General features: G+C 34.1%; 1 long non-coding RNA gene across 1 annotated transcript in view; it reads right to left on the bottom strand.

The window, feature by feature from the left end:
- Positions 1–10,678, bottom strand: part of LOC135203847 (uncharacterized) — a 207,106-nt gene extending 196,428 nt beyond the window's left edge. The window contains exon 1 of the long non-coding RNA XR_010312049.1: positions 10,546–10,678. This is a non-coding gene — a long non-coding RNA (uncharacterized LOC135203847). The remainder of the gene's footprint in view (positions 1–10,545) is intronic.
- Positions 10,679–14,271: the final 3,593 nt, after the last annotated feature.

Below are 14,271 nucleotides of genomic sequence, written 5' to 3'. Positions count from 1 at the left end.
CTTGGATGGTCTGGGATGCAGTTTAGATATTTGTCGAGCTTATTCTTAAACACATCTACGCTCACTCCTGATATATTCCTCAGATGAGCTGGCAACGCATTGAAAAGACGCTGCATTATCGATGCTGGTGCGTAGTGGATTAATGTCCTGTGTGCTTTCCTTATTTTTCCTGGTATAGTTTTGGGCACTATTAATCTACCTCTGCTTGCTCTTTCTGATATTTTTAGTTCCATGATATTTTCTGCTATTCCTTCTATCTGTTTCCATGCCTGAATTATCATGTAGCGTTCTCTTCTCCTTTCTAGACTATATAATTTTAAGAATTGTAGTCTTTCCCAGTAGTCTAGGTCCTTAACTTCTTCTATTCTAGCTGTAAAGGACCTTTGTACACTCTCTATTTGTGCAATATCCTTTTGATAGTGTGGGTACCATATCATATTGCAATATTCAAGTGGACTACGAATATATGTTTTATAAAGCATAATCATGTGTTCAGCTTTTCTTGTTTTGAAGTGCCTTAACACATTCCCATTTTTGCTTTACATTTTGCCAACAGAGTTGCTATTTGATCATTGCATAACATGTTCCTATTCATCATCACACCAAGGTCTTTAACTGCTTCCTTATTTGTGATGGTCTCATTATTAGGTCCCTTATATGCATATAGCTTTCTTTCTCTGTCTCCATAATTTATTGATTCAAATTTATCAGAGTTAAATACCATCCTATTTACCTCTGCCCAATCATATACTTTGTTAAGGTCTCTTTGTAGAGCGTTCCTATCTTCATCACAAGTAATTTCTCTACTTATTCTTGTGTCATCTGCGAAACTACTCACTACCGAATCCTTCACATTATTGTCTATGTCTTCAATCATAATAACAAACAGTATTGCAGCTAACACCGTACCTTGCGGCACACCGGATATTACCTTGACTTCATCCGATTTCTCGTCGTTTGCAATAACTATCTGTTTTCTGTTGTGTAAAAATTCTTTTAACCATCTTCCTACTTTATCCACGATATTGTGTTTTCTAATTTTCTTCGCTAATATATTATGGTCTACTTTATCAAAAGCTTTTGCAAAGTCTAAATAAACCACATCTGTTTCATTTCCGCTTTTCATATTTTTGAATATGTTCTCACGGTGGACTAACAGTTGGGTTTGTGTACTTTTTCCGGGTACGAAACCATGTTGTCCTTTATTAAACAAATTATTTTTTATTAAATGTTTCATAATATTTTTCTTCATTACCCTTTCATACACTTTCATAATATGTGATGTTAGACTCACAGGCCTATAATTACTTGCCTCTAGTCTTGGTCCACTTTTGAAAGTAGGGGTAATATATGCTAATTTGTGCTCATCATAAATCTTGCCTGTATCTACACTTTGTCTTAATAATATTGCAAGTGGCTTTGCGATAGAATGAACTACTTTCTTTAACAAAATAGCAGGAATTCCATCAGGCCCTGCAGCAGCTCCATTTTTAATTTCATTAATAGCCTGCACAATATCAGCTTCATTAATATCTATGTCAGCTAAATATTCACTATTTTCATCCCTTACTTCTATATCATTATCTTCATTATCTATTCTAGGGGTGAATTCTCTCTTATATCATTCTGCCAGTATGTTGCAAATTTCCTTTTTTTCATTCGTTAATCTCCCTTCAATTCTCAGAGGGCCTATTTCTATTCTTCTTTTATTCATCTTCTTCGCATATGAGTATAATAGTTTGGGGTTTTGCTTGATATTTAATAGGGTTTTTTTCTTCCAAGTCCCGTTTTTCATTTTCTTTTGATTGTATAATCTTTTGTTCTGCATTTCTATCTTACTTTTTAGTTCTATAACTTTCCATGCATTTTTTTCTTTTGCAAGACCTTTTTCCACTTTCTGATTTTCTGGAACAAGATCCTTCTGTCTCTTGGTATGCATGAATGATGTTTATTTTTCTTCTTCGGTATATATTTTTCCACTATTTTCTCCAATATTTTATATAATATCTCCGTATTTACCCTTATGTCATCACTTACGAAAATGTTATCCCAATCTTTGTTTAATTCTTCATTAATTTCTGACCATTTTATATTTTTACTGTAGAAGTTGTATTTTCCATATCCTTCCCACTTTTTCATTTCTTGCTTATCTCTATTTTCACTTGCTTTGGAATGAACTGTTAATTCTATGACATTATGGTCTGAAATATTCGCATTATAAACTATTATTTCTTTAACATAATTCATCTCGTTCACAAATACTAGGTCTAAAGTATTTTCCTTTCTTGTTGGCAGGTGATTTATTTGTTGAATGTTGTATTCTAGTAGCATATCTAATAGCTTTTCAAATTGCCTCTTATCTTTTGCACTACTATTACTCTCTTTTTTATATGTATAAGTACAACCACAATCTCCTATTCGTTCTTTCCATTCTACGAAAGGAAAGTTGAAGTCACAGATAGGAGAATAGTCCAGTCCTTGTGATTTCTACATATATCATCCAATTTTTCAATTATTAAGTCAAACTCTTTAGTAGTTATTAGGAGGTCTATATATTACTATGTTCATCAATTTTTCAGATTCAAATTCTACCGCTATTAGTTCACATTCTGAGTTACTATATTTCTCATATATTTTTCCTTGTTTTTTGTCTTTCCCATATATTGCGGTTCCCCCTTGATTCCTATTTTTTCTATCTGATCTATAAGTTTGGAACCCTTTTATTTGATCATCATTCCCAGTCTCTTGGGAATACCAGGTTTCACTTATATTCATTATATCTATTTTCTTTTCATTTTGGGTTAGTTCTTCTAAGTACTCTATTTTTCTTTTTGAGTTACTCGTAACTAAACCCTGCGCATTCATCACTATGATGGTTTGTGTGTTTTCTCCTTCATTTAATACTGGTAGTAATAAGGATTTTTCCCATGTCTCTTTCCTGTTTCTGGTATGTTGTTCTTTTTTTCATTTCCAGAAATTCTGACATTAAAAAATCCAACTTTTCCATAATATTTGATCTTCCTTCATCATAATTATTCATTTTGTGTCTGAATCTGCAATTTTCTCCGTTTCTGCAATATCCTCTTGCATAATAAATACAGTTATTATCTCTTGAGTAGAATTTCGGAGCTGATGCTTTGAAATTTTTTGCTGACACCTCTGCATATCTCATTGGTGGTTTGCTTTTCTCTTTTACCTGATATTCTTGATTTCTCTCTTTATTTGTTTGTTTCTTTCTTATTTTGGATTTTATTACTTGGTTGGTTATTTATTTGATTATGATTCATGGCTACAGGGTGCATATATTTGCATTTTTTGTCGAACTTACATCCTTTTCCTTCTTTTAGGTTTTTACATATTTTTGGATGCAGATCTCTGCAATCATCCCCATATCCATCTAAGTATGCACATTTACCATATATTTCATAGTTTTGACATATCTTAGGATGTTTGTAGTAACATCTTTCTCCAAATCTGCAATTCCCTCTTTTCAAAAGGTTGCAGATTTTGTCTTTCTTGTCTATTTTTTCCTCTTTCCCGTCATTGTATAGATCTGGGTAGAGCCTCTTCGGGATTTGCTTTTCTGTTGTCATATCGTAATTTATTTCTTCGTAGGTATGCTGCTTTATTGCCTCATATGTAGTATCAATGAGTATCTCTGCATCCATACTTTTATCTTGTTCTTTGTTTTCCTTATTTTTTCTGTCATTTCATTTTTGTTTACTTCTCTTCCGTTTTCCTCTTCTTCTTTTTCTTCTTCTTCTTCCTTCTTCCTCTTCTTCTTCATCCTCAACTATTTGTACATTCAATCTTGATTTAATAACATTGTCTATCCATGATAGACATGTTGAACAAAAATTCTTGTATCTTTTCTCAAATCTTGTATTACCTCAGCACACTGTGGATGGGTCGGAATGTTGCATGCAGCACATTTTCTGATTAGGTTTTGTGGATTGACTATGCTATACCAAACCTTACACAGTTTGCATGCTTTTGGCATTCTTTTTCCTAATGCATCAATTAGGATATTCACAAGATTCACCTTATTCATTTTCTTTGTCGGAATATGTTGGTTTATGTATATTTTCTTTATGAGTCTCTTGACCACTTGGATTTTATTTGGAACTTCTTCAATTATTTTCAAGATGTTTTCATTAGATTTGTTCCAGTTTGAAGGATTATATCCTTCTAATATATCTATGAATGCTTTTGTATCTTTTTGGTTAGGACTGTTGCTGATTTCATAGATGAGAAATGCCAGTTCCCTTCCTGCTACCTCATCGTATTGCGAATCTGCTAAACACGCCAAATTACGCCACCTCTTCCCGCAGTTGGAACTTACTGCCATCTTGTTCTGATTTATAGTATTACACTTGATAAACTAACTTAGAAGACGCTTTATCCTACTATTTTCACACTAATCTTATCACCGATAGTTCACGAACACTTCTAGATATTTCTCAAATTCTAGTCGTATGTTAAACTTGTGATATCTGTTGATTAATCTGACTTCACGCGGGTACGTCTCACCAAGCAAGATGGCTACTTACGAGAGAGAGAGAGAGAGAGAGAGAGAGAGAGAGAGAGAGAGAGAGAGAGAGAGAGAGAGAATAAAAATACATTGACCAATTACCCACTATACAATATACATAAGTAACATTAAATTACGGTATTTCAAACGGACTTTTTTCACCAAGTAAGCCTAAGATGCATAAGCATTTCTACATCACATGGCAATAAACAACTTCCACATTACAGTGTAACCTCTATAGGGAAGGGGAGTCGGGATTGCAATTATAATGGGATGTTGGTAATAATGGTACACGAAGTATACAAATTATAGAACAAACACCAATTCGTTGATATTTCCGTAATTTCATCAGAACGATAAAACACTCATAATTTCTTTCTACAATTGTAAGGAGAACACAGTAAATCACCCAGCACCTAACCTGAATCCAAACACTGGAGAGAGAGAGAGAGAGAGAGAGAGAGAGAGAGAGAGAGAGAGAGAGAGAGAGAGAGAGAGAGAGAGACTGAAATAACACTTGAAGCGGCTGTCATGTCATCAAGCCCCGGGAAGGACACACCAACCAGCAATAACCCAACCACCCCAACCTCCCCCCATCTGCTATACAGACCTGTGTACCTTGTATCATGATTCATTCACTTTCGTAACCCTCAGCAGATGGCCGACAGTTGAAACGCCAGAGGAAAAAAAATTATAAAAATAATTTCAACAGAACATCTTGATGTGACCTAAGGAAACCTAACATTCCCGCTGGTATATGTGGTTTCAGTTAACGTACCGATAAAAAGGTTGTAAGACGCTAATATATTAGGTACACAAGCTTTCCGCTGATAGAAAATTCTAGCTGCCCGCTGACAGAAAATTCTAGCTACCCGCTGATAGAAAATTCTAGCTGCCCGCTGATAGAAAATTCTAGCTGCCCGCTGATAGAAAATTCTAAAACTCGTAACGAAAACTGTACAAAATACCAGTCAATACAGCTGAGTATCGTAAATCATTAAGGCTGTTATATTATAAAGCATAAAGTCATAATATAGCAATGCAACAAGAAATAAAGGGTGAAAAAAATCTTACATTTTTCTCTTGATTTAACCCAAAAAAGAAAAATCACTTAGCACAAGCTCTTACGCCTACAACCTTGGTAGGGTAGTATCAAGGTTACCACCTCTGCCTGCTTGATGTTTACATTCTCACACGCAATACGGTAGTAAAAGAGCCATAAAAATAATATAAGTAGCATTTTACTTCGGATATTTGAGAGAGAGAGAGAGAGAGCTGCGCATTATATTTCTGAAAACCTTCCTGCATACCATCGTATGAACTCCCTTGCTTACTTGCTTTTTTTTTTTTTTTTTTTTTAAGAACCCTGCAGAGACAACAAGGGCAGATGTGGTTAACATGGTTTATTTTTCTCTTGTGCGGATAATATATTCCATACAATAATGCTCGTAAAATAATAATTCATACAGTGAAATGGATTTAGACGATGGATACTTATTTCTTAAGGTTAAGTTTCCCTACACACACTGTCTTTACGCTTTATTCGAAATCTCCCTCTCTATATCTATGCCAAAAACTATTAAATCAACTATGAGGCGGGATTTTTTTTAACAACGTATAGATTAACAGAGAGAGGGGAGCGCACCCAGTATGTGTGAGATATTGATAAGTGCCCGGCCTACATTGATCTAACCTTTACTTTCAAATTTATATGACTTTTCTACACGGGCTGTGTTGATTTAGTAAGTAGGAGTGAAGTAGTATGTGAAGGTCTAAGAATGTGAAAGGCGCGTTTAATTTCGCAATTTAGCTCCTTTATCTCGTACATTAGCCTTTACTTATGACTCGCCATGAGTTCATGTAATAACTCATCAATCTTCTGTTCACAATGCCTCTGTGGCGTGGTTGGTATGGTGTTTGCCTCCCACCTCGCTGGTCGCGGGTTCGATTCTCATCCATTCCATTGAGGAGTGCGAGATGTGTGTTTCTGGTGATAGAAGTTCACTTTCGACGTTGTTCGGAAGTCACGTAAAGCCGTTGGTCTCGTTGCTGAATAACCACTGGTTCCATGCAACGTAAAAACACCAAACTAACAACACATTTCGGCCCATTTTTTGCGTGTTTATTCCCACCCAAGTTAACCATGGCGAGCCCAAAGACTCAGTATCCTAATCTATATTGAAATATTGTGTGATGTGATTTACTTTACACTTCCAGAAAGGTGATGTGCTAACCCTTAAAGAACTTCAACAATGATGTATTAGTGACAGATAAAACAGGTAAAAATAAAGTTTAGGGCCTATTACTGCTCCATATTAAACTACCATCCTAAACTAACTTAACCTGGCCACGGATGTCAAAAAATTTACCTCTTTAAAATACTATACCTAAAATAGCCAATTTGTGTTATCAGAGTTATGTTTAATTTGTACTTTGCTTAACCATTACCAGAACAAATTTTCGCATACATTACAGCAATCAATATACTATTGCAATCAACTTAAGCAACTACTGTAATACCGAAATATTTTCTTTTTATAATGACAGTATCAATATTTAACTTCAAAATGAATTATGGAATTGTCACGCATATGGTCCATGATAATACATACACACATTTATTTACAATTTTTATTACAAATTATAATGTATATGTAGTATATTCTTTATATATATATATATATATATATATATATTTATATATATATATATATATATATCTATATATATATATAAATAGAAATATATATAGATATATATATATATATATATATATATATATATATATATCTATAAATATATATAATATATATTATATATATTATACTTTATATATTCAGTACATTTTTCTTGTGTTTCTAGCATCATCCAAAAAAAATCTTATTAGGTTAATAGTCTTGATTAAAAGTGGGCAGAAGGTTTATATATATTGTTAATGTTGAAGCTAGTCAGGCCTTGGCTATAGAGGCTTGAAAGTTGAGGTAACATCCTTCTGCGTTCATCCAACAAATTTTAAAATAAAGTTAACATTTATTGTTAAAATAAATAGGGCAGAAGGTTTATATTTGTTAGCATTTGAGAGATACTTTATAGAAAAGCTGTATAGCTTAGTTGGCCTAAAATAAAATGGTCGATTGGTAACATTATATATTTGACAATATTTTCCTAGTCCTCTTTGACACACACACACAATACACACACACACACACACACACAACTATATATATATATATATATATATATATATATATATATATATATATATATATATATATATACATATATATGTGTGTGTGTGTGTCTGTATATATCATATAGTGATATATAAGCTGCATAATACGTATACACATATACCACTATATTATATATATATATATATTATATATATTATATATATATATATATATATATAGTATATATATATATATATATATATATATGTATGTATATATATCTATATATATAGGTCAAAGACGACTAGGTTTCAGGCCAGCTAAGCTATACAAAGGTCAGCTTTTCTGTAAAGTATCACTCAAATGTTAACACATATAAACCTTCTGCCCTATTTTAACAGTAAATATTAACCTCATCTTAAAATTTGTTGAATGAATGCAGAAAGATGTCTCTTCAACTTTCAAAGCTCTATAGCCAAAGCTTGATTCGCTTCAACAGTAACAAATACATACAAACCTTTTGCCCTCTTTAATCAAAGAATATTAACCTAATAAGATATTTTGGGTGCATAAACACATGGAAAATAGTTCCTCTTTCAAATCTTGCTACTTGTTTTGCACAATGCATATCAAATATCAACAAAAAATTATTTTCTGTCCCATGTTAAACTTTTCATGTGAACGTATTAGTCTAGGCTAGCCTAGCCAACAGCACTCATCTCCATTGTGCCCTCTAAAATATCAAATATAAACCTCCTGTCTTAAAACACGACAAGCATTTTTTACCCAGACCCTAAATTTTCTTAGGAGATCCAAACAGTAACAAAATAAAAAATATATTACTTCAACTTCCACAACCAGTGGCCTAAACTAACCTAACCGTATTTCTTACATACCGATAAACATGCCACAGCTTGACTATCTTTACTCCATTTCATATGTAAATGCTTTCAAGAATAAAACGTCACTTGTTTGTGTTTCTGATGGTACAGCGTCTTCCATTAACTGTTTACTGGGCCTATGTACCATCGAGAGAAAGATATCAAACTAAAATCTTTCCCATGCATGGAGTTTGATTGCTATCCCATTCTCAACCTGTTTTCTGCTATCGTGATTCAACATTGGTATGCTTGCTTTACATACAAAGGTAAACTTTTCTGTACATTAACTCAGCCAAGATAATCAATTTAAACATTTAACATACTTTAACCATTAACTTTAAAATCTATTAGAAGTCAGAAAACAAAAATATTACTTCAACTTCTAAGCCTTAATGGCCTAGGCTCGCCTACCTTACAACATTAAAAAATACAAGATTTCTGCCCTCTGTTAACCAATAAATATTAATTTCTTGGGAATATGTAGGAAATAAAAGAAAAACAATTTCACCGTTCAAAACTTACAACTTTTTATGAACAAAATTCTCTGCTCCATGTTAAACAGCATATACAATATCACCTGATCAAAAAAAAGCATTGCATTTCCAAAACTCACTTTCCTAGGCTAGCCTAGCCTAGCCTACAGGGCTCAGCCAAGGAATCAAACACTCTACAGTACCAGGCCCATCGTCAAATATGAACCTTCTGTCCTGACATAACCACTATTTATTACCCTAATCCAGAAATTTTTCAGATAATCCAAGCAGTCACAAAACAGAGAAATATTACATCGGCTTCCAAAACTCGGTGGTTAAGCCTAACCTAACCTAACCTGATTGCTATCCTGTTCCCATTGTCTTGTTATATGCTTTCTTGTTCTTTAGGAAGATGGGTGCAATTCCGTCTAACAATATCCCAAGTATGAATTTCAAAGTCTCATGTTCTCATCCCTCATCAAATGAAAGCTGCCTGCAACAAATTTATAGCAAACCCATGCACGTTGTTCCCTATTTAATACAAGAATGCCAAAATCGACATGTACTCCATACATTGGATGGGACCGGAGTGGTCGAAAAATTCAATACGCCTTGGTTCCCAAATCAGTTCGTAACTTTGCCGGGGCAAAAATCTTTCATTTGAACGTATATAGCCTAACCACGTATTGCGTGGACAAATGGTTAATGTTTTCTTATATGGACTGTCTCATTTCTCGCCATAACATAAGAAACATTGAGAGACAAAGACTACCAACGTCTCAAGCTCAAGTTTGGGTGGGATGGATATCGAAACAGTCTAGACTAGGTATATATACAGTATAAATTTTCGTCAGTTTCTTGATTTATACAACATTTTTTTAAAGTCATGTGTATGGCAGAGCTTAGCACGTTATCAGAACAATGAGAGAGAGAGAGAGAGAGAGAGAGAGAGAGAGAGAGAGAGAGAGAGAGAGAGCACCAATGTCTCGGGCTCAAGTTTGGGCGGGATATCTCAAGTAGAAGCAGTCTATAGGCTAAACAGTAGTATGTATCTTCGTCAGTTTCTTCATTAATACAATTTTTTACATTCATGTGTATGGCTGAACCTAGTACGTTATCGGAATAATCAGACAATGTGAAATCGTCTCCTATCTTTACCAATATCATGAACTTTATAACGTTACAATGAGGGCTTAGGACATTAGGCCTATATTTGTTTGATACAAGCCTTATGAAACAAGTCATTTATTTTTTGTCCCCAGTTATACGTAATTAACCCTATACTTTTGACAAAGTTTATACAAATAAACAACATTTTTTTTTATACTTTCCCGAAGTGCTAAAAGGGGTTGCATTATCGGCCAATGAATCTTGAGGCGTGACTTAGGCCTAGTATGTTCAGAAAGCCTCGAATTGCAATACTGCTCTATACGCCATGAAGAATGTTCATACAAGTAGTACATCAATTCATTATACCAGTTACTCACCGAGAAAACGAGAGATGACTGTAGATCAGGCAGATTAATGCTCTTCCAACTAAAAAAAAATGGAGTTTGCACTAATCACTTACACCTGTTACTGCCATTGTTGGCCAGACCCTGAAGAGGCCTCACGGTTGACATTATGGACTCGTCCCGTTGTCCGAAAGTAATGTGACGTTGTGTCTTTAACATTAATTTTAATTTCTACCCTTGTAATCCATATTTAGTCTGTTACTTACGTTGTAATACTATATTTCAATGTAGAAATTTGCTTGAAGTGTGTAATTGTCAGCAGCTCTCACAACGCATTTGTATGATCCATAGAATCGGACACCAGTTTCCTCAGTGCTCATTCTGACGATGTGAAGATGCAAGCACATAGCTGAAACATTTACTTACATTCGTTTATAGTCTGTGCAATAACTGATTTTCTTGCCCCCTTTGGTAGTAATAACATATAAACGATATAGTGAAGCTACGATGCCATTTCTGGATATTCATCGCGATTATAGTGTATTTGAAAATAAATAAAGAGATATAAGATAAGATAAGAACATATAACTCTGGGATTCATATACATTATCCTGTAGAGATACTAACCAAACAGTTTAACCGAGACCACAGAGTCTCTCTCGGTGGTTTTGGTTTAACTGACGGGCACAAATTGCCTTAAAATACGACTTTGCTATTAAATGGCTGCACATGTCAGCTGCTATTATGGTCTAGGGCTAGAGTATAAGATTATATATATATATATATATATATATATATATATATATATATATATATATATATATATATATATATATATATATATATACTATATATATATATATATATATATATATATATATATATATATATATATATATATATATATTATGTGTTTGTATTACACTAGTAAAACTAGTAGAAGTAGTAGTACTAATTACAATAATAATGGCTTCCAAGCTGGTTTATAGGTCTATGATTTCTATCAATAGGAGTTGTAGTAGCAGTGGTAATACCAGTAATAGTTATTATAATATTAATGTAGCATCAGTAACTGGAGCAGCTGGGAAACGGAAGTCCCTGTGTAATATGCATTACTCAGCATAATGGAAATGGGAATTTGATACTTTATTGAAACTATTATATATGAAGCAATATTCGCTCCGCAGTCATTACGCATACAGCGAGAATGTATACTTTGGTGATATTCCACAAATTGCTCGGTTGATATTTTATTTGAATTTAATAAATAACGTCATATCTAGCGAAGGGAAATATTTAACAATCTGCCGCATCGATTCGACGATCGGTCGAAGTATTATGCAGTGTGTGTGAGAGAGAGGAGTAGAAATTAGTCTAGGCCTATGTTCATATAGGGGGAAAGTTTTTATTTATTCATTTAATTTTCAGAGAGAGAGTAAGAATATTGAAATATCTTAGGTCTATTTGTCAGTACTGACGCTCTATGGTATGGTTGTGAATTTTAGTCTTGTATACCTTTTAGTAAATTAAATGAAATCTTACAACAAGCCCTTCACATTCAGTTTCAAGCGTGGTTGGTTTGTTGTTTGCTTCTCCCCTCGGTGGTCGCGGGTTCGATTCTCGGCCATTCCATTGAAGAGTGAGAGATGTGTATTTATGGTGATAGAAGTTCACTCTCGACGTGGTTCGGAAGTCACGTAAAGCCGTTGGTCCCGTTGCTGAATAACCGCTGGTTCCATGCAACGTAAAAGCACCATACAAACAAACATTCTGTTTCACATGACCTCTAGAGAACTGAACCGAGTCTATAGTGCCGTCAGTGCACCTCACGCAGTGCACTGTAGGCATGGCTATAAGGTTCTTTGCAGCGTCCTTTCAGTCACAAGCTGCAACCCCGTTCATTCCTTTTACTGTACCTCCGTTCATATTCTTCCATCTTACTTTTCACTCTTTCTCCTGACATTTTATTCATAGTGCAACTGCGAGGTTATCCTCCTCATAATCCTTTCTTTCATATTTGCTGGTAATTTCCGTTTCAGAGCTGAATAAACTCATAGGTTCCAGTGCTTGGCATTTGGCCTAAATACTATAAGCTATCTCCTATCTATCGACCTCGCGGGAAAATCACAGGGCGGTTTTTCCTGTCGACCCAAACTGTCGAACGACTGACGGTAAGTACGAACTTAGCGTCGTAACAGGCAGATGTATGTATTACATTACATAAATAAGTTATAACTGAAATTATTCACCCACTTGCTCTACTGGCCTTCCAGGGCTACAGTGTGACCCATTCCTAAGGTGTATGATTTCAATTAGAATTTATTTATGTAATGCAAATAAGTAATTCATATATCTCTCCTACTGTCGACGAGAGAGATGAATCTATTCTGCTCTTTGACGCCCCCTGAAAATCCTCTGCCATTTCGTTGTTGATAAAACTCAAATGAAGTAGCAATATGGTAGATTTTTTTTTCTTCAGTTTGCTAGATTTTCGGAGCAATACGATCCAATGGATATCTAAATGAGTAATATATTGAAGAGCAGTATTACGATAACCAGATGTGACGTAATAATGATCAAATATCAGTTATTGTAATTGTTGCCATTTTTAGTGCATTAATTTTCTATATTCTGGATTTCGCCTTGTACAACATATTTCTTGGGCAAAATAACACTTTTATTATAATCTACGATGGAAGATGCTCTATTTATGGTTAACAGCAAGAAGGACCAAGTTTTGTGATAATACAACCCCACACTTCATCTAAATATAAACATTCAGTGGAAGTCTGGCAGATGCTAAATTCACTACTACTACATTGAAGAGTCTACAAACATACTCGCATGCGCACACATAGACACATGCACCACATGGCTTTTGAATTTAGAAATTATAATTAAGGTGGCATGAGTCTATTATGCAATAACTCTTATTTTAACGTAACTTCGGAACTGATTTCTGCATTTAGAAAAAATAAATCAATTGCAATTTTTTCAAAAAAATTTCTTTAAGCATGGTAAAATTGGGAGGGAGTTAACAAATAATCAAATTAAAAATACTTATTATTTTTCCAATATCTGTAATCACAAGGTCGAATTCGAAACACAACATTTACAAAAAAAGAATAAAAAAAACATGAAATTCTTCAGCATAAACTAAGAATAATAAAGGTTGCTGTATTTTTAATTAAAACTGATGGATTTGTTTCCTGTTTTTCCACTTCAGCGGTTTACAGTTACAGTCGAAATTGAAATCCAGAATTTAGGTTAGAAAAAACCTGTGAAATTCTCAAATATCATGCATGTTAACTCCAGAATAAAACAATTTAAATATTGATGGATGTGTTTTCCAGGTTTCCTCCCCCGTTCCCGGAAGGTTATCTACGATTTTAATCGAAATAGAAAGGTAGTATTGCGAGGGAAAGTTTCCTGTAGAATGTGAGGGACGTGTCAGGCTGAAGTTTGTTCGTGTTCCTGACAGTTCGTCAAAGGGAGACCCCCTGTGAAATTGGATATAAACTTTCGGGAGAATCAAATAGTTCACCAATTATTTCCTCTAAGTGTGTGTGTATATGCTTTTTTTTTTTTTATTGCTATGGCTGCTGCTCGGAATGGACGATATATGATATATGATGATATATATATTGAATAATTATCACATCGCAACCGTGATCCATTTATATATCAATTCAAGCTACAAATGTCCTTTAATATCTAAATTCACTTTACCTCCCAAATGATATATTTTCATATGTATAT

This window comes from Macrobrachium nipponense, chromosome 44 (assembly GCF_015104395.2).
Source record: "Macrobrachium nipponense isolate FS-2020 chromosome 44, ASM1510439v2, whole genome shotgun sequence".
Classification (NCBI taxonomy): Eukaryota; Metazoa; Arthropoda; class Malacostraca; order Decapoda; family Palaemonidae; genus Macrobrachium; species Macrobrachium nipponense.
This window is presented reverse-complemented; position numbering and strand designations above follow the sequence as displayed.